We start from the raw sequence: 21,970 nt of genomic DNA on the forward strand, positions 1-21,970 counted from the left end.
AAGAGAACTCCCAGAAAAAACACCAACTGGGAGCTCTTTGACACTATTGTGGCAACATGTGAAGATGCTGTCATTGACAACATTGAAGAAGAATACGACCGACTGGTTCAGCACCTCCATGATTGTCTGAGGAATGCCAAGAGAGAAAAAGTCACAAAAAGACACCTGTCTTCAAAAACTCTCGAGCTCATTTGCCAACGTGGCTGTGCGTGTGCTTCAGGCAACCACAACCTAATGTCCTAGCTCGCAAAGCAGTGCAGAGAAGCGATAAAGGAAGACCTTAAAGAGAGAAGAGCAGCAGTGCTGACTGATGGGGCAGAAGCCAGGAAAAGCATTAACAACTCCCGCCTGCCCTTTGCCAACTACAAGACCAAGATGACTGTCCTCTGACATCTTGATGTATCTATCACACCTTCCAGAAGGGCAATGGAGAAGATTATCCATGACTTCTATTCGGATCTCTTCAATAGCCTCGTCCAACTGCCCACGTACCAAATTCCGCAGGATGTCATTCCCAACATTCTCCCTTCTGAAATCCGACACACTATTTCTTTTTCTTTTTTTTTTTTTGCTTTTAGGGTCACACCCGGCGATGCACAGGAGATACTCCTGGTTCATTCACTCAGGAATTATTCCTGGCGGTGCTCTGGGGACCATATGTGATGCTGGGAATCTAACCTAGGTCAGCTGCATGCAAGGTAAACACCCTACCCGCTGTGCTATTGCTCCAGCCCCCCCCCCACACACACACACTATTTCATCGGTGTTGATATCTTAGAAATAATATTAAGGCTTCCCATCATAATGACTTTATCCCCTTATGAAAAGAGAAATACAAAGGGACTAGATATTCTTGGTATGTTGAAACTATTGGGAATAATTATCATGTAAAAATGTTAATCTTCTTAACATTTATGTGAACAATATAGGTGAAATTCCTAAAGACTCTGATATGTTATTGTTAATTCACAATAATTTTGTATAGCAAAATTTCTTACCAATTGTGTTGTAATAAGATCTTTAGTTGTGAGAATTCTAAACCCTTTTGGTGATTACAGAATTGTTCTAAAGCCTTGTGTTCAGAGAAGTCTGCACCAAAAAGATGTTAAAGAAGTACTCTCTAGCACAAATTTGTTGTGAAACTGAAAATAAAATTAACACTTGCAAAAAAGTTAGATTCATAAAAATTACAAGAAATCAAATTCTTCTACATGTGTCTGAATGGACTGCTGAGACAAATTAAAAATTTTATTGTTTCCCCACACCAACGGGACCTGAGATGCCACCCACGAATGGCGCCCTCCTCCCACCAATAAGCTCCTTAACATTCATGATCCCTACAGACACACAAACGAGTCTCGGAACCAAGTGGCTCTTGGCAGAAATGTCTCTGGACTTTGCATTAGGTCTCCTTCGCTGGGCCACCCCAAATGGGAAAAGGGGTTGTCCCACTGCCTAATCCCCGGGAAACCCAGTGACTGACATCTTCCAGAGCTCACTGGAAAATCCAGGTACGGGCCAGCAGTGATGACACACGCCATGTTTTGAGGGATAGGGGTGCAGCCGGTCCTTCTCCCCTGCCCCAAAGGGACCCAAGATACCATCCACGAATGGACTCCCCCACCCCCACCCTGCTACTGATTAAACTCCTTAATGGTCATGATCCCAGAGACACACAAACGAATCTCAGAATCGAGGGGCAAAAATCTCTCCAGACCTAATTATTAAAATTTTAGAATTCCAAGATTATGCGGCATTGATATGCTATTCGTAACCAGCAATAGAAAACAAATTGTCTAATGTTGCCTTTTTGTCAGGTCTGAGTGTTCCGGGAAAATTCCAAATAATAATGGTGGAACTGGTGTCGAAATATTGACTGTGATCAAAGTAGAGAGAAGTAATGTAGAAATTATCTGCCACACAGGTAGGGGTAGGGGTGGGATGGGGGGGTATATTGGGGTTTTTGGTGGTGGAAAATGTGCACTGGTGAAGGGATGGGTGTTTGATCATTGTATGACTGAGACTCAAACACTAAAGCTTTGTAACTGTTCTCATGGTGATTCAATAAATAAATTTTTGAAAATTTATTGCTTATGCTGTGTTTTTACCTTTGCAGATTTAATAAAGATTTCTCTTTTTTAATGTATGACCTATAGAAAATGGGTTATTTTTTTTTGATCATGAGTAAAATGAAAACATTGCTTCCACAACTCTTCTTGACATGTTTAGTAAACATTCTTGAACTTTGTGGCAATATGTTTATTTGCATAAGCCCAGGAAGAAATCTCTCTTTGTCATAGATAATTTGGAAACTGGTTCTATTACTAAGACTTAATCTGGAACGTGGGAGATAAAACTACTGTAGGAATCAGGATTAATTGCAACAAAGAGAAAGAAGTTTAACACCTTGTTTAAAGCATTCAAGTCTATAAGCAAGCCCCTTCAAGAGGCCAGGAATCCCAGGCCAATTTGGAAACCTCAAAGAACTGAGGAATTATCTCTCAAAGTACGGGGGTTACAGCTAGACAGAGTGGTGACAGCAACTCTCTTGGGGGTAGAACCATCCATGACACTTACTTTAGGACATACATGAGTAGTCCAGACTTCCCATCAAGTTCAATGTGTGCTAGAACCAAGCAATCAAAGACTGAGGTGTGGAAGATTAACAAAATACCAAGCCTCCTCCTAGACTTCAGAAGTGACTCTCAAGACTTGTCAAACTAAAACTATTGAAAACAGTGCAGGCCCCAGAAAAATAGCATTTAAGCACTGGAGGGGCCATAAATAAACATAGTAGAGGCTGAAGAGAGAGTACAGCAAGTAGAGCACTTGCTTTGCATGTGATTACCTGGATTTTATCTTGGGTCCCTCATATGTTCTCCCCAGCACCATCAGGAGTGATCCATGAGCACAGAGCAAAGAGTAAGCCCTGATAAGCTGCCAATTATTTTTTTGGGGAGGGGGCACACCCAGAGATGTTCAGGGGTTACTCTTGGTTCTGCACTCAGGAATTACTCCTGGCGATGCTCAGGGGAACATATGTGATGCCGGGGATTGAACCCAGGTTGGCCACATGCAAGATAAATACCCTTTCCGCTGTACTACCCCTCTAGCTCCTCCATTTTTTAAAAAAATAAAATAGATACTAAGGTAATTAAGAAAAATTGTTGAGTGGATACTTAGAATTAAGTATGTTATCAATCTGGGCAAGTCCTTAATGTTCAATCTTGGTACTTATACCCTATCGAAGGAGCATTCTGTTAAGCCACAATACTCGCCAGAAGATAAACAGTGGGCATTGTTACAACTTAGTTTCTAAAAGAAAATTAATGGGTGATTTGTTAGACAAGGGTAACTGCTATTTCTTGGTCCATCACAGTAAAATAATATCAAAGGATTACATGAGACTTCTCACTTGGGAAGAGATACGTTAACAGCATTAATCAAAACTAACTCCTATGGGAAGGAATTGAACATGGTTGTGAGCTGTAACTCCAAGCTGTGCTCACAATCCTAAAATTAAAAAAAAAATTAGACAAATTAAACCTCTGCGGCATGACTCTCTTCTCTCTAGCCCTTCTCAGATATAGAATAATTCCTAAAGCAAATGTCAACTTGGTCCCTTTGAGCTATTATACTACAAGTACTTTTAGCCACAGAATTTTTATTGGACTCAGAAACGTTAGAATTAATTATGTTATCAATCTTGGACAAGTGCAGCAGGCAATTCAAGAATTCAGCAATACTGTTTTACTTCAACCAAATAGCGAATTAGCCCCAACAAAAATTCAGCCTGGTGCTGAAGAGATTGAATGGCTGGTAAGGTGCTTGCCTTGCGTGTGACAGACCCAGATTTGATTCCCTGGCACTGCAGATGGTTCCTGAATACCATCGCCAGTGATTCCTGAGCACAAGGCCAGGAGTAAGCCCTGTAGACCACCAAGTGTGGCCCCAACAACCAACATAAATAAATATTCAACCTAACTGTGTCCATATGTTGCTGCCAAGAACAGGTATCGCCTACATCTCCCCTCTTAGATGTGGACTTCCATATCTAATGCTGGGTTGTGACCTGGGGCTCCCTCTCCACTCTGCCCCTCTGGAGAAGCCCTTATTTTCTCTTGAGTCTATTATTCTCTCTTTTTCTCTCTCCCTCCCTGCCCTTCTTCAAAAACTTCCAAATTAAACCTGTTTTAACTTCAAAAAAAATTATGTTAAAAATTTAGCCTAGTGGTTTGGTTTTACTGAAAACCTAGAAAACCGGATCTCTTTTGAAGAAACTACTGCCTAAGTAGAAGGGGACTTGCCCAAGTTATCCTGAATGCTTTTATTACTGTAAAACTAACACACTTGTAGGGTAGAGAGATGGTATAGGAGAAATAAGGCACTTGCCTTGAGGGAAACCGAGTCCAGTTCAATCTCCAGCATATTTTAATCCCTTGACACTGAAAGGGGTCATTCCTGAGGACAGAGCTAGAAATAGACCCGCATTGCCAGATGTACACCCTTCACCCCCTGAACACACACACACACACACACACACACACACACACACACACAAAATGTCTTGTTGAGTTCACTTTTCCAATATAGAACCAGTTTCGTCTACATTAACCAGTGATGACGCTCATCCAGAAAACAGATAACCTACTCCTGTGAACCCATGGAGGAGTTGAACTTCTTTTTAAGAAAAACTGGACACTTCACTTCTGAAACTTAAGAAATTGTAATTTTACTTGATATGGACTGGAGTGATAGTGATGTAGGCAGGTAGATAGGGAAAGGCTCTCTGCAATGAAACAAAGTCTCATAGAAGAATTCTAGGACCAACCCACCCTGTGGAGACAGAGAATAAGGACTTGATAAGACCATCCTCAGACCCTGAAGATATGGGCCTCCTCCCCATGAAATTCCTCCTTTCCGAGAACCCCCTTTCAATCCAGTTGACTCCAGCGACCCAGCCCCAAGGAGATTCCAGGACATTCCAAGTCAGATGATTCTCGAACCCCTTTTCAATCCGGTTAACTCCAGTGACCCAGCCCCAAGGAGATTCCAGGACATTCCAAGTCAGATGATTCTTGAACCCCCTCTCAATCCGGTTGACTCCAGCGACCAAGCCCCAAGGAGATTCCAGAACCTTCTGAGTCAGAAGGATCTATAAGAACCAGCTCGAGAGCCCACTTGGCGCTCTCTCCACCCTCGGAGAAGCCCGCGTTCCCTCTGGACGCGTTACTCTCTCTCTCTTACTCTCCATTCCCCCGCTTATCTGCTTATCCCTTCCTCTCCCTCTCCAAAAGCCTCCAAATAAAACCTGTTACTTCACTGCTTGTCTACTCCTGAAATTCTTTTCTGCGAGCGAGACAAGAACCCCAGAAACCTCGGGTAAGGCTTGGGACTGGTCTCTCCTTTCCTGCAAAGAGCAAATTCTCGCCCCAGCTTGAGTCCGTGGCTCCCTGAGCAATCGGGTGGCGGGGATTAACTCCCGTGCCGAGAAGATCAAGCGGACTTCAGGTGTGGCTTGACGGCCACCTCGTGGGGCTGGTGGGGCTCAGGCCCGTGCCGAGCAGGTGCTCACTGCAGATTTTACCGGTCCTAGCCTACCCAGGGTTCCGGGTGGCAGAGGCGGGTGAGGAGAAAGTGGCTGTCTTTCTCCTCCCCACTTCACATAAGTCACCCGTGGGGCCCACCGACATCAATAGCACAGCGGGTAGGGCGTTTGCCTTGCATGCGGCCAACATAGCAGACCCGAGTTCGATTCCTCTGCCCCCTTAGAGAGCCCAGCAAGCTACTACTGAGAGTATCTCACCCGCACGGCAAAGTCTGACAAGCTACCTGTGACATATTCAATATGCCAAACACACTAACAAGTCTCACAATGTTACTGGGCCTGCTCGAGCAAATCGATGAACAACAGGAGGACAGTGACAGTGATGATTCCTAGTAATAGTAATCGACAAATAACCTACAGAAATAGGAGTTAACACTTTTCTACAGATGACTGGCCAGTAAAAGAGAACTAAAACTCTTTTAGTAAAAGAGAACTAAAACTCATTCTGTGAGGATTGTTTTCTTTAACACTCTGCCTTCCATGGGTCAGAAAAACCATTTCACTCCCCTAGAATCTAGTTTCACAGTATTTATTTCTCTCTCTCAGATTTTGACAACTTTGGAACCCAAATAAATCACTGCCTGAACCATGTTAAAAGTTAGGTTTGCAAGAGATTTCAGCCCTTTACACAGGTCTTTTCCAACAGGAAGCAGCTCCAGAAGACAGATTTCCAGCCATAACCTTAAAGATTTAAGAGAAAAAAACCTCTAGTGAGGGAAGATGGAGGGCTGTAGATAGTTGGTGGTGGGTGTAGGATAACATTGTTTTGTCCTTCCTGCATAGCCGCAGGGAGTTTAGGTTTATTGGGTTGCTCCCATCACAGTGCTCCTCTTCCTCTGTGTTTATTTGTAACTTCTTTCCTTGTGCTCTGTTGACTTGTAAATATTGTTTTTCTCTTCTCCCTAAGTCCTTTGCATAGTTTATTCAGAGCAATGTCCTTTTTGTATGGACACAAGAAGACACTATATGCTATGCTTTTGTAACTTGATTCTCAGTGATACTTTCCTCCTGGGCATCTGTTCTCTGGACCTCAGCTGCCCTTACTTCCTAGAACCTGAAGGCAGGGTCCCGACAAGGGATTGGATGGACTCGGGTCAAGCGGTAAGCTATGTGCTACCCTGGCATTGAGATGGGCCTGACCAAAGTGCCATAATGCTTAACTATAAGTTAAGAGCTTGGTTATGGACAAATGCTGTCATGATCCAAAAAGTAATAACTAGATTTGGACCCTGCTAGGGTTAGGAATGATTAATCTGGCCTGACCTCTGTAGTCTGAGTCTGTGGCAATATGTTCCTAGAAGAGCTGCCCTTCAGGTCTCAATGTATCTCTTACTGTGTCCATACAAAAAAGGACATTGTATAGCTGTATAATTTCGGGGGGCCGACAGGGAAGCCCCAGCGGCTCTCCCCTGCGTTGGGGTGGGTGGACCGCTCACCCACCCAGGGTGGCCTGGGCCATAGGGCAGAAAGTGGAGGAAAGGAGGGCCAAGCCGGTTGATTGATAAGATACCATTTATTCCATTTCCCCCATGCGCCTGCCCCGGTCTCTCTGAGCCTCCCATGTTACTCTCACACTGCCCCTCATTCCTGTCTCTTCCTGTCTCTCCCGCCCATCTCTCCTCTCCATGCTCCATCTTGCAGCCTGGGCTCGCTCTCTCTCCACGTGCCTGCTCCGATATTCTTCTACATTCTTCTCCCTCTGTCCCTCTTGCTAGTCTCTTCGCACTCCATCATGCTGCCCTGCGCTCTCTCCTCTCTCTCTCCAGCTCCTCCAGCTCTCTACCTCTCCAACTCCCTTGTCTCTCCAACTCCCCAGTGCTCTGGGCCAACATTGCACGGGGTCTGGTAGCCAAATCAACATAAGAAAGCCCTTCCTGACTGCCATCAGGCTCAGGGGAGGAAACACCACCTGAGGTATTCCAAAGCCCTTCCTGACTGCCCGAGGGCAAAATACCTCCTAAGGTGTTTTTCTCCTTTCCTCAGTCCAATAACTCTATCAACATCTTAATACTAGTTATTTTTGTATGGACATAGTAAAAGATAAATTGAGGCTTGTAGAGCATTTCTTCTGGGAACATCTTGCCACAGACTCAGACTACAGAAGTCAGGCCAGATCAATCATTCCTAACCCTAGCAGGGTCCAAATCTAGTTATTACTTTTTGGATCATGACAGCATTTGTCCATAACCAAGCTCTTAACTTATAGTTAAGCATTATGGCACTTTGGTCAGGCCCATCTCAATGCCAGGGTAGCACATAGCTTACCGCTTGACCCGAGTCCATCCAATCCCTTGTCGGGACCCTGCCTTCAGGTTCTAGGAAGTAAGGGCAGCTGAGGTCCAGAGAACAGATGCCCAGGAGGAAAATATCACTGAGAATCACGTTACAAAGGCATAGCATATAATGTCTTCTTGTGTCCATACAAAAAGGACATTGCTCTGAAAAAACTATACAAAGGACTTAGGGAGAAGAGAAAAACAATATTTACAAGTCAACAGAGCACAAGGAAAGAAGTTACAAGTAAACACAGAGGAAGAGGAGCACTGTGATGGGAGCAACCCAATAAACCTAAACTCCCTGCGGCTATGCAGGAAGGACAAAACAATGTTATCCTACAGGTGGTGTGTGTGCGGGGGAGGGTAGGACAATGCATTTCAGAAAGTAATGAAAACAAAAGATGATACTATTTCAGATCTTTGCCACTCACAAACTGCAAAATCTTGGGCCCATTTGGATTTGTCTGAACCAAGTGCTGTTGAGATTCTGAGTAATGCCAGAGCCAGCCCAGAGAAAGCTGGACCCTCTAAGGATAGGCAAAACTTCAGTAGAAATAAAAAATTGAGGGTCTGGAGCGATAGCACAGCGGGTAGGACATTTGCCTTGTATGTGGCCGACCTGGGTTCGATTCCCAGCATCCCCATATGGTCCCCTGAGCACCGCCAAGAGTAATTTCCGAGTGCAGAGCCAGGGAGTAACCTCTGAGCATCACCAGGTGTGATCCCAAAAGCAAAAAAAAAAAAAATTGAAAGAAGACCACCAAAGGTTCACAATCCTTTCCCCTTGACAGCGCCCTATCAGTTTACTCTTATCGGCACAGAAGCCCCACATTGGAGCACTTTGGGGAAAGCTTTAGCAAAAGCAAACAGCATACCTTCCATTTTGGAATCGCCATTCCAACTTCAGATATATGTATAATTTCTTCTTCCACCTATGGGGTTCCTTCTTATCTCATATTTCATAAATAAAAATATTTTACTTCACTAGTTGTCTTCTCTGGAAAACTATTTTCTGGAATATAAGAATAAGGGCTGGAGCGATAGCAGAGCGGTAGGGCGTTTGCCTTGCACGCAGCCAACATGGCCGACCCGAGTTCGATTCCTCCGCCCCTCCCGGAAAGCCTGGCAAGCGGCCGAGAGTATCTCGCCCGCACGGCAGAGCCTGGCAAGCTCCCCGTGACGTATTCGATATGCCAGACACAGTAACAACAAAGTCTCCAATGGAGACGTTACTGGGCCCGCTCGAGCAAATCGATGATCAACGGGAGGGCCTTTACCTTTACTTTACTATAAGAATAAGAACCAAAACCTGGGTGGAGATTAAGACTAAATTCTTTGCCAGTCTTGATTTTCTAGGCAAACACCCTATATCCAACACATACACATGCATGACAATTATCTATTAACTGTAGGGTTTGTGTTTTATTTTTTATTGTTTCTATTTAGTTTTAGATTTGGGGCCACACTTTGCAGTGTTCAGACTTATTCCTGGCTTTGAGCCCAGATTCACTTCTGGTGGAGCTCAGGGGACCATTTGGGATACTGGGGATCGAACCCTAGGTCGGCCTTGAGGTAAGAACCCTCCCTACGCATTTTACTATGGCTCTGGCCACTAAATTTTTAAAATTTTATGCTTTTAAAATTTAATTAAAGAACTGTTATTTACAAAGTTATTTTATTTATTTATTTATTTATTTATTTTGCCTTTTGGGTCACACCCAGTGATGCTCAGGGGTCACTCCTGGCTCTGTACTCAGGAATTACTCCTGGCGGTGCTCAGGGGACCATATGAGATGCCATGGATCAAACCTGGGTCGGCCGCGTGCAAGGCAAACACCCTACCCGCTGTGCTATCGCTCCGGCCCCCAACAAAGCTATTAATAGTTAAATCTTAGGCATACAATATTCCAACAGCACTCCCACTTTCAGGGTCAACTTTACTCCACCAGTGTTCCCCCTACCCCTCCACCCCACCTCCACCTGCTACCTTGATAGGTACATTTCAAAATTCAGTGGTTACAGTTTAGATCTCATGTTTTCAGTTGAGTCTGTGATTTGAGTATGTAGCCATATCACTCTCCCACATTACCAGTATATGTGGGGGTCCTGACACCTTATTCCCCTTCACTTCTTTACTTCTCCGTATCATCTTCATTCCCCCTTGATTTCTTTCCTTCTCTGTCTTTCTCCTCCCATACTCTGGAGTCAAGGGTGATATAGGTACCTCTCCCTTCACTATACTAAATGCAATTATACTGTGCTCGTTCTTATTATCTTGACCACTTTACTCAACATGATCTCTTCTAGTTCCAACCAGGTTGCAGTAAATTTTATGATTTCATCATTCCTTGAAGCTGCATGTTAAATTTATAGGCCTGAAGAGGTAGTATAACAGACACCCGCCTAAAATTATCACTGTCACTGTATCACTATCATTCTGTTGTTCATCGATTTCCTCGAGCAGGCACCAGTAACGTATCCTTCATCCTAGTCCTGAGATTTTATAAAATGCCACATTCGAGGCTCTTTCGGGGTCAGGAGAATGAGACCCATCATTGTTACTGGTTTTTGGCATATTGAATACGCCACGGGGAGTTTGCCAGACTCTGCCGTGTGGGCAGGATACTCTCGGTACCCTGCCAGGTTCCCCAGAGTAAGAACTAGATAATAAGATGTCGGGGGCAGTTGGTGGGTGTAACGCCTACATACTGGAAGATGGGGGATCTGGGTGGAGGAGGCCCAGTCCCGATTTGAGCAGGCTTGGAGATCTAAGCCCCAGGTATCGCACACCTGGGTTCCTCTGCTGGTTCTTTCATGCGTGAGGCTCGTCCAAACGTGTGGAGAGTGGTCTTAAGCATGGCTGTGGCTGGAACCGGAGGTCTTCAGCTGCTGGGGCTCTGAAGCTGCCCCCAGTGCCATGTAATCCCATCAATGGCCAAGACCAGAGACTATAAAACCCAGCTCCTGGAAGAGAACAGCGCAGAATCTCCTGCCTCCGTGCCTGGCTGTCCTCACCAGGGCCCCTTGGAGGAGGGTTGAGTTTCCCTCCCCACCCCAAGCAGAGAGAGATAACACACAGGTTAAAAACACTTGCCTTACATGTGGCTGACCTGGTTCTATCCCGAGCACTACACAGTTCTCCAAGTATTGCTGGGAGGCCCCTGAACACTACCAGGGCTGCCCAAGTATGTCCTGGCACCACAGGGCCCAAGCAGCACTGCAGGCTCAGGTACTTTTTCATGTCTCACTGAAAGGTGTTGCTTATGAGGAGGAAAATAATGTGCACTGAAAGAATCAGAATTGTGTCAGATATTTAGAAAAAAAAATGAGTTAAAGCCAGATAGACTTGGGCCTGGAGCAATAGCACAGAGGGTAGGGCATTTGCCTTGCATGGGGCTGACCCGATTCTATTCCCAGTGTCTCATATGGTCCCCCGAGCACTGCTAGGAGTAATTCCTGCATTCATGAGCCAGGAGTAACCCCTGTGCATCATCAAGTGTGACCCAAAAAGAAAAAAAAAGCCAGATAAACTCCCCAAAATGATATGTGGGGTGATTAGTTGAAGAACCTACACTTGAAGTCTAAATTTGGGATTGAAGAGATACCTATTTTATGTGGTGAGAAAGGACAGAGTTAGAAATTTATTTGAGAGAAAAAGTTTCAATTTCATATATAATTTTAAATATTAGATTTTCTGATTATGCAAGTTTTAAACTGGTTTTTCTTTCCTTCCCCAACTCCTACCCCTACCCTTTGTTATTGATGACTTTGCCATGACTGGGAGTTGCACATATGCTCTAGTGCTAGCTGGGGTTCACCTACTTGCTCACTCACTTGGCCACATTGGAGCACACTCTTGGCTCACTGAGGTTTGTGCTCTTTTTACAGTGCTTGTATACATGCTTGCCAATGATCATATGGTAAGTTGAGGCACACAGGTTAATGTGGCATTCACTAGAGGTTGCTGTGGGGCTCACACATTTGCTTACCAGAGGTTACTTGGACCTCTTTTAAGTTGCACTGCTATCAGGGTCGCACCCTATTTGGGGGGAGGGTCCTGTGACAATGCCACCTGGGTTATATAGTTCAGTGCCAAAAATTAAAGAACGGAAAAGAAAAGAAAGAAAAATTAAGATTCTCTAGTTCATTTATTTAGTTTTGGAATCACATCCAGTTCATTTACTTACTTAGTTTTGGGGCTACACTCAGCAATGCCCAAGGCTTATTTCTGGCTTTATACTCAAGAGATCATTCCTGGAGGGACTCAGAGCACCATATGTGGTGCTTGGATTGAACCTAGATTGACTGTGTGCAAGACAAACGCCCTGCTCACTGTACCATCCCTCTGACCCTTGCAATTTAATAGCTATTGTCATAAAGTCATTACCCGATAAGCTTTTCATGTATTTATCTCATTTATTTCCATAATCCTAGAAAGCAAATTCTGTTATTCTACTTCTTATGCCTGGATTATCACCTGCAAAACAAAGGTGATTATTAGAACTGAATCTCTGATGTTTTGATTCAACTGGTTTGATGCTTTTGTTCAGGTACTTGATATCCAGGGAGCACTCAATAAATAGTGCTTCCTGTTTTCATCTCTGTCACCATTTCTGGCACATTTAATTCTATATTTGTAATCACTGAACTATGTTGCTTATTAATTCTAAGGAAGAGAGGCTATAAAATCAACAGAACTGAGTGTGGGGTTCACATTCCTGCTGTCTCCCCGATGGGGGACCTTGAGTGACTCTCTTTGTTTCCTTTCTTTTTTCCTGCATATTTTAAATTTTTGTTTAGTTTTGGTTTAGGGCCATGCTCAGTGATACTCAGAGGTTACTCCTGGCTCTGCACTTGGGAATTACTCCTGGTGGTGCTTTGAGGACCATTTTGGATTCTGGGGATCAAACCCAGATCAGTAAAGGACAGAGTCAAGGGTATATTGCAATACTCATTAGGTCACCAAAAGGGTTCTGAGGGGCCCCAAAGAGAAAAGACAGGATCTATATAAGTGGCATTCAATAGAAGAGAGTTTAACTCTAAAGGGAGACCTTGACATCAGTCAGAGCTATCAAAGAACAGAATTGGCTGTCTCAAGAAGGAAAGTACCTGCCATAAAGGCAGGGGGTGGGAAGAGTGGGGGTGGCAGGAGGGATACAGGGGACACCTGTGGTAGGAAATGTACACTGGTGGAGGGATAGGTACTGTATCATTGTATGACTGAAAATCATGAAAACTTTGTAACTGTATCTCAGGGTAATTAAATTAAAAAGGGGGGATGAGCTCCCTATCTCGGGGTATGTCAACAAATGGAGCAACTGCCTGGTTAGGGAACTCTTTATACTGGGAAATAAGGAAGTGGGACTATACATTCTTTTGAAGATGAGATGTTTGGCTTCAAAGACTCTGACAATCTAACAGTTTGTGCATTTATGAGGCCAGAGAGATCATATAGCAAGTAAGGCATCTGTTTTGCACTCAGAATACCCTGAATTCATCTCTGGCACTGCATATGGTCATCTGATTCCCACCAGAGTGATCTCTGAATACAGAATCAGTAATAAGCTCTGAACACCATTGGGTACGGCTCAAATCACAAACAACCCCCACCGAAAATAAAAGTCTATATATTTAAGAAACTATCACGCAGGTTCTTGTTACCATACTCATTCTGTGGATGAGAATACTGAGACTGAGAAGAAAAATGATTCTGGGTTTCTGGATTTGATTCAACTCTATTCTGGAAGGTTTCCAGGTTATATGTTTAATCTGCTTCATCCAGAATTGAACTGAGATTCCTAGACTCACTAGTAGGTTAGCAATATTATGGCATCTCTTTACTTTTTTTTTGGGGGGGGGGGTCACACCCGGTGATGCTCAGGGGTTACTCCTGGTTCTGCACTCAGGAGTCACTCCTGGCTCTGCACTCAGGAGTCACTCCTGGCAGTACTTGGGGGACCATATGGATACTGGGAATAGAACCCAGATCGGCCACATGCAAGGAAAATGACCTACCCATTGTGCTATCGCTCCAGCCCCTTTGGTGTCTCTTTAAATGATACTCCTTAACTTATTTTTTTGAGAGGATGGAGATAGTGCGAAGTTTAAGACACTTGCCTTGCATGCAACTATGGCTGCATCTGCTGGTGTGACCCTGATTCAGACTCTGCACCTCATACAGTCCCCGGCACTGGCAGAGATGACCCCTGAGCACAGTCAGGAGCAGCTTCTGAGCATTGCCAGCTGTGCCCCCAAAACAAACAAAAGACTCTTCTAGGGCCAAGGAGATATTACTGGGGTTAAGGAACTTGCCTTCCATGTTGCCTAAACTGGTTTGATTCCCAGTACTGTATAGTCCCCCAAACTCTGCCCAGAGTGTGGCCCAAACCTCCCCCAACATCCTCCCCCCTCCCAAAGAAAAACTTGTTCAACCTTCATTCATAGGGGAGTTTTGTGGAGGGAGTGTAGAAGTATGAATCTACTGATAATAGCATCTCTCCTCTAGAATCAAAAAGTCTTTTAAAATCAGTTTAATAGTTGCTTTTGGGGGGGTCTCCCAAGTGTTGCTCTGGAAACCCAGGACCCCTCCCATCCACTCTTGGCCAACTCAGCAGGTGGCTCAAAGGGAGAGTCCGAGGATGCAGTGCTGTTTTAGCCCTGTGTGTATGTGGGGGAGGGGACATTGGGGGGGTTACCTGGCAGACTTTCTTCAGCACAGCAAAAGCCATGCTACCTACCAAACCTATCCTCCTCTGAAATCTGACCAGTCAGCAGGAATGGGAGCGTGACCATTGTCTCATCCAAATCAACTACCAACATTTGATTTCCAATCTCACGGTGAGTTTTGGTGAGAACTAGCTTTCTTCTCTGGTTCTTTCTCTCCTTAGATTTCCTGGTTTTGCTGCTGTTTCTGTAGTTTAGCTGGCTCAGACTGAAGTCAAGCTCTGACCTCATGAGTCCTGTAATCTGAAGGACATTTTAGATACCTTCTCGGGGGTGAGTGGGGGGAAGAGTGTTCCTGCAGAGAGCACTCATGCCACCAGACTCTGGGGAGCGGGTTGGGGTAACCAGGGTGATGCCTGCTGCTGGAGAGCCTGCCCAGGTTGCCTGGGGTAAGGGACACAGCAGAGGAACAGAGAGGTCTTCTGGCTCCCAGAGTCCACCATGGTTCAGAGTGGGTCTGGAGTTGAGGTCATCTTTCAAAGAGAGAATTTTGGGATCTGGACACACCACACCTTGCCAGCCCATTGCCATTTCTGTAATATGAGGCTAATATCTCGCAGACATTGGCTTTGAAATCCAGAAAATTCCCTCTTCTCCTTGCACCCCTACATGCCTTTCAGGCTTAGCAGAACCCCAGACATTTGGATTGCCATGCCTGGAGAGCAATTTTCTTATTTTGGCCCGGCACCTTCTCAATTCAAGGGCTCAGTTAAATGTCTTTACCTCTAGAAAAGGTAAAGGTAAAAGTAAAGGGGACTGGAGCAATTAGTACAGCAGGTAAGGTATTTGTCTTACATATGGCTGGCCCAGAATCTGAAAGAATCCATATTAGGGCATCAAATTTTTGCGTGCTTCAGCTAACTTGCAACATTGCTTTCTGTAAAACTGCTTGGCTGCTTTGCACCTGGGGGAGAGGGGACTTGGAAAGTGAACAGGGCATAACTTCTTTCTAAAACCAAGTGTGACAGGATTCAGGTGTATTTACTGTTCCTGAAATGTATTGTCTCAGTAAAACACCCTGCAGATTTGGGTAAAGGATAACTCAGGATGCGGGTGGTTGGGGGAAATTGCCCTTTCCTGGAGTGTATTGTCTCACTAAAAAGCACCCTGCAGACTTGGGTAACTCAAAACGAGGATGGTCAAGGGAGATTACCTAAGGCTTAATGATTCCAGCTATAACCTTGCTTGTGCTGACAATCGATGTACATAAATGCTGATCTTTGAATCTATAGGCTAAGGAGTGAGGTACTTTTAAATGGATTGGTTAAGAAAGTATATGTTGTTACAAATCTATTGGCTATGAAATGCGCGGGCTTTGCTGTAACGGCCAGTGAAGGCCTATATAAGATCCCCTTTGAAGAAGTTCGGGGCTCTCAGCCACTGCCCATTTTGGGGTACGCTGCGGAGCCCCAGCATGCTGGTCTAAATAAACCCCGTTTTTACTCCTGCAGGAATTGTGTCTATCTGGTCTCTCCACGCCTCCCAGGGCTAAGGAACTCCCGATCCCAACAAATCCAGGGTTTGATCCCTGGCACTCTATGTGGTCCCTCAAACCTCCAGGAGTGATCCTTGAGTACAGAGCCAGGAGTAAGCTCTGAACATCACTACATGCCTCCCACTTCTCAGAAAAGAAAACTCCTCCAAAAAGGAGGGAAAGGCTTCTCTACCTTCTAGAAGATTCTCATCACTGCTGTTCATCCTGGATTCTGTAGCTTCCTGTTCTTTTCTTTGCTGGAAACCAGGGCCTGTTCCCTGGCTTCCAGTAAAGAAGAAGGATGGAGGCAGGGGAAATGTGGGGGAGATGCCCCAGGGAAATCAGAAGAACCAGGATATGTCTCCCTTTCCCCATCTCAGTCGCATCTGAGGCCAAAGCTGCATCTCTGTTGACCCAGCTTCACCTTCTCATTTAGTGACCTCAGAATCTTACTCTGTTTGCCTTTTCTCCTCCAGCCTAGCATGGAGTGACTTCTGCCAGAATCCAGTAGTCTTGCTGCTCCCTGTTTGGCCTCAGCTACTCATCATTTATGCAGATTCTGTTATGCATTGTCAGCTGCGACTACTTGAAGAGGGTTTTCTTTTCCTCCTCAGACTCCATCTGATGTCCCTCCCAAGGTAAATTGTATTCCCAAATGTTGTGTTGCGTTAGATGGACACAGAACTTGTTTCATCAAAATTACCATCTGGGTCAGGAAGAATTTCAGGAAGAGAAGAGCAATGAAGCAAAATCAGGTTTTATCTGGAAGTTTTGAGGAAGGGGAGGGAGAGCGAGAGTAATAATGTGCTCAAGAGAGAACACTGGCTTCTCCAGAGTGGAGAGGGAGCCCCAGTACACATTTCAGCATCAGATATGGAAGTATGAAAGTACACGTTTCACGAGGTGCTGGGGACACATGTGCTCAGGCACCATATGTGCTCAGAAGCAACACAAGGGCACAGGCAGCATGTGGGCCCCGGCAGCACATGCAGGCACTTCTTTTGCTCAAATTGACCAGTACAGAGTTTCTCTCAAGCTGCCTCACATGGGACTTTCTACCTAGGGAAGAGCCCCTTTCCAGGGTGGTTGCCAAAGGGTAGAGTTGGAAGCAGTTGATGGTCTTCTTTGATATTCCTTTCCTGCTCTTCATTCTTGCTGGAACTTCTCTTAGAGTGGGGTCCAGTCTTCTCTATGTCTGTTCCAGCACCAGATAAAGGTCTTATTAGGCCTTAATTTCCTGTGTCCAAAGTGGGTTTTAGCAGCCTTAGAGCTGTTGGGCTGGAGAGGTAATACAGTGGGTAGGGTGCTTGCCAAGGGTCCTGGGGGAGCTTCCCTATCTACCTGCCCGACTGGTTCAGATGAAGTATCATTGTTTTATGCTAATTTTTGTTTTAAAATTAGGATAATATTTTAAGAACTAAAAGTTCTGAGTATCTTATGAACAGAGAATATTTTATTAGAAGATCTTTTTGCAACGTAAATGATGTGTTAAATGAGACCAATATCTCCCCAGAGGAATCACATGAAGACAAGTTATGATGCAATAAGCAAAGGATCTTTATTGGCTAGCTCGAGCTTAGGGCCCTCGTCCAGCTCACCAACACAGTGGCAGCCCTCCTGGAACAAGTGGCCCCAACTCACAAAAGTGAGGGGCTTTTTTTTATATAACAGGCACTTTCCATGGACCACACTTTTGGCCACAGTCTGAGGGTCTTTTCACTTAGTGATTGGGTATAAGCTGGATTTACATAAGGGTTGCATTAGAGTTACATAAGGGTTATATAGGGGGGCTTCCCTACCTGCATATGATTGGTAATCCTTAGCTGATCTCACCATGGCTGTCTCATTTCGGGGAAATAATAACTCAATTCCAGGTATCTGTGATCAATTCCAGGAGTTCTGGAACTGAAACCTAGGCCTAGCTTCTTCTGGTTTCTTTATGAGCCTGTAATGGCTCTGCCTTTGCTTCTCTATCTCTCAGATGCATTTATGGTTAGGGGGAAAAAAAGACTTAAGATTTAAAATATTTCAGTAGAAGAGTTTTGTCCCAAAAGAAAATTGACCTTTAATATAAAGGAAGATAAAATAGAAAGCTGGGAGGAATATTTGATCTTCAAAGGTAACATAGTTGACTTAAAACTTTTTCTCCTTTCATTAGATTTTGCTGTTTTCAAGAATTGTTATTTTTTCTTTGTTTTTGGTTTTGGTTTTGGGTCACACCTTCAGTGCTCAGGGCTTTCTCCTGGTCCTGCACTCAGGGATCATGTCTTGCAGGGCTCAGGGGCTCAGGGAACTATATTGGGTGCTGGAGATCAAATCCAGGTCAGCCATGTGCAAGAAAAATGTCCTACCTGTTGCACTATCCAGCCCAATTTTGTGAAAATTTATAAGTTTATAAGAATTAGAATTTTAAGAATTGCTGATAAGTAATTAGAAAGTTTTATGAGAATGAACAAACTATTGAAGATGACTATAAATTTAAACAATTTGGTTTGAGATACATGATATGTTTTTTAAAACGATCTAAGAAAAAAATATTTTTGTCTTTAAGTTAATTACCCAAGGCAATGAGGAGTATCACATCATGATATAATTTAAATATTTACTTTTCTCTGTCCTTTATGCCTTTTGTATTTTTTTTATGGCAGTTTCTTATTTTCATGGACACAGGAAGAAGATAATGTAATGCTTTTGAAATAAATTTAGGAGTTAATTGACTCGAAAATGCTAGTATGAAGGTGGACTCTGATCAAAAGAATCTGGGCATCTGTCACATTAACTTACGTTTTAGTTACCTTAAGATTGACTGGGCTTAATTCCTGACATCCCAAAATGTGGATCCCACCGAGGGCCTTGGATGGACCTGGGACAAGCATCTGCTACCCTGGCTTCAACACGGGAAAGCCTAGGGGTCCGCAAGAAATATATTGATCAAGAGAGTTATCTTGTGCAGTTTTTTGACCAAGACAATTATTTCTATCTGCAAGATAAATGCATCTAAGTCTAGAGCACCATTTACCTGTGAAAAGTGCTATGATAAGGAGTGCTATGTACACCACATAGGATATGTTTTCTTTATTGAAGTATTATTCAACACAAGTGGATCAAGTCATGCACAATTTATACGAGTATTTATTAAATACAAATTGGGGGCAAAGCAAGTAGTACAGTAGGCAGGGCATGCCTTGCATGTAGCCAACCTGGGTTTTATCTCTGGCACCGATATTTCCCTGAGCCCACCAGGAGTGATCTGAAGCACAGAGCCTATAGTAAGCCCTGAATACCACCAGGTGTGGCCCCAAAACTAACTAAACAAAATAAATTAATACAACAGCAAAAAAAAAAAAAGAGAGAGAGAGAGTTATCTTGAAAAGGGCTCCTACCCAGAGGAAGCAACAAGGACCCTTTGGGGTTAGAAAAGCTAAAACGAAACTAGCCTAAGGCCTGTAGTTTGGGAAATGGGATGAGAGGTCCCCAGAAAGAGCCACCCTGCTCTAACGTTTTACCCCTGAGCCCACAGAGACTAAGTTCAGGGGCTGGAGAGATAATACAGTGGGTAGGGTGTTTGCCTTAGAGGAGGCCAACCCAGGTTCATTCCCTGGCACCCCATATGGTCCCCTGAGTGCCACCAGGAGTAATTCTTGAGTGTAGAACCAGAAGTAACTCCTGAGCATCATCAGGTATGGCCCCCTAAAACAAAAGAAAAATGAAAGGTTTAAGATAAAGAAGGAATCGACATATTTCTTACTGTATTTACGCAAAATGACTGGCAATATTTACCAGAAGTAAACGTAAACCATTATTCTTGGGTTTATTTAGTTAATTACCAGCAGCAGAGGAGAGAAAGCAATGTTTCAGTCATTTTCCCTTTCGTATAAATTAGGGCCTTCACTGAACAAGTATGTCCTAGTAGGCTGATTTAAAGGGAACCCAGGGAGTCATCTCTTTGGAGCTGAGGGAGTAACTCCTGAAGAATGCCAGATGTGTGAGCCCCAGCAGCCTCCTGGGAGCTGCCCAGTCAGTAGGGCAGAAACTCAGGTGTGCAGCACTGACCAGAGGGAGGTTTAGTAAATTGAATTCAGTTTGTTCGTCAACAGATTTCTTCTGTTAAATTTATATATATATATATATATATATATATGTACAATGAATTTCTGTTCAATTGATGCATATGCATAACACTAATCCTGTTATGGAGAGTGAAGAGTTATACTCATAGAAAATGATATTAGTGATCTGATATGCACTTGGAAGAGGGGGAACTGGGAAATGTAAGGGTTAAATTGCAGCTTTTTGCTTTCCTCTCAGGATATCCTTGGGATTAAGAATTGCCTTGTTGGGGCTGGAGTGATAGCACAGCTGGTAGGGCGTTTGCCTTGCACGTGGCCTGACAGGGGTTCGATTCCCAGCATCCCGTATGATCCCCCGAGCACAGCCAGGAGTAATTCCTGAGTGCATGAACCAGGAGTAACCCCTGTGCATCACCGGGTGTGACCCAAAAGGCAAAATAAATAAATAAATGCCTTGTCTTGACAAGAAAATCAGAAACAGAAGCACAGATAACCAGGGAGGCAGCCATGGGTGGGAACTCTGAGTGGCCCCTTCTGGGAGCTGGGCAGAGACAAATAGGTCATAAGTCATAAAGTTGACTAGAACAGAACAGAAGGACCCAAATCCACCTGCTACCTAGGTGGGAAGGTAGGTAAAGGTAAAAGGTAAAGGCCCTCCCGTTGATCGTCGATTTGCTCGAGCGGGCCCAGTAACGTCTCCATTGGAGACTTTGTTGTTACTGTGTCTGACATATCGGAATACTCTCGGTAGCTTGCCGGGCTCTCCGAGAGGGGCGGAGGAATCGAACTCGGCTTGGCCATGTTGGCCACTTGTAAGGCGAACGCCCTACCGCTGTGCTATCGCTCCAGTGGGAAGGTAACAATTAGTAAATTAATACATGCCTCTACGGGGCATAAAACAAAGGTTCCCAGCAACAAGGCCCCCGTCTAAGTCCTGTGTGGTGTCCCTCCTGCCTCGGTGCACCATTGTCACTGAGTAACCAAACAAGAAATCCCATTTTTTTTTGCTTGTTTTTCTCCCCCCCTCCACTTTTTTTTTAATTAAAGCACTGTGATTTACAAAGTTATTCATAGTTGAGTTTTAGATGTACAATATTGCAGCACTGATCTCACCACCACCAGTGTCAACTTCCGTCCACCAATGTCCCCAGATTTCCTCCCATATTGCTCCCTCAAAACTGCTCTCCTGACAGGCACCTTTCTAAGCTTGATTGTGAAAGTTTGGGTCTCTTTATTGCTGTGGCTCGTCTTTCTTGTCCTGTGTGCTGTGTTGGCAGGACTCTTGTTATGTAAAGTGCTCTGTGCCTCTGTGTGGGTCACAATTTCAGGTGACCGCCTCTCTGTGTTTATCTTGGTGTTAAATAATTAAATCTCCTTGATACGCCCCCCAAAGTCTTTTTTCAGTGGAATTAAGTGAATTCCTTGACAACACCCTTACCCACCTCTTACACACCTTTATGGTCCCTCAACCTGCACTCAACCCACCTCTTATGCAATTCACCAGTTCATGGTCCATCTCCAGTGAACCGTCCCTGGAGACTTCCTCCCCTCCCCCCATCGGGTTCCTTCCAGGCTTTTCTTTAGAATTGAGGGGGAGCTGCTGCATGGGCAGGGGAGTGGAGGGGGACGAAGATGGCTCAGAGGGCAGGGCAGGCTCCGGTGGCCGCCCAGAAGCAGATCAAAGACCTTGGCTGCCTGCCTGCAGGAGGGCAGATGGGTGGGGGGCAGGGGGTGAGGTGAGGTGAGACAGGTTTCTATTTAACTCAAGAAACCCACAGTGGACACCTGAGTGGTGACTGCAGGACTCTCCTCCCACTGT

Source organism: Sorex fumeus, unplaced genomic scaffold, assembly GCF_029834395.1.
Source record: "Sorex fumeus unplaced genomic scaffold, SorFum_2.1 ptg000047l, whole genome shotgun sequence".
Taxonomy (NCBI): Eukaryota; Metazoa; Chordata; class Mammalia; order Eulipotyphla; family Soricidae; genus Sorex; species Sorex fumeus.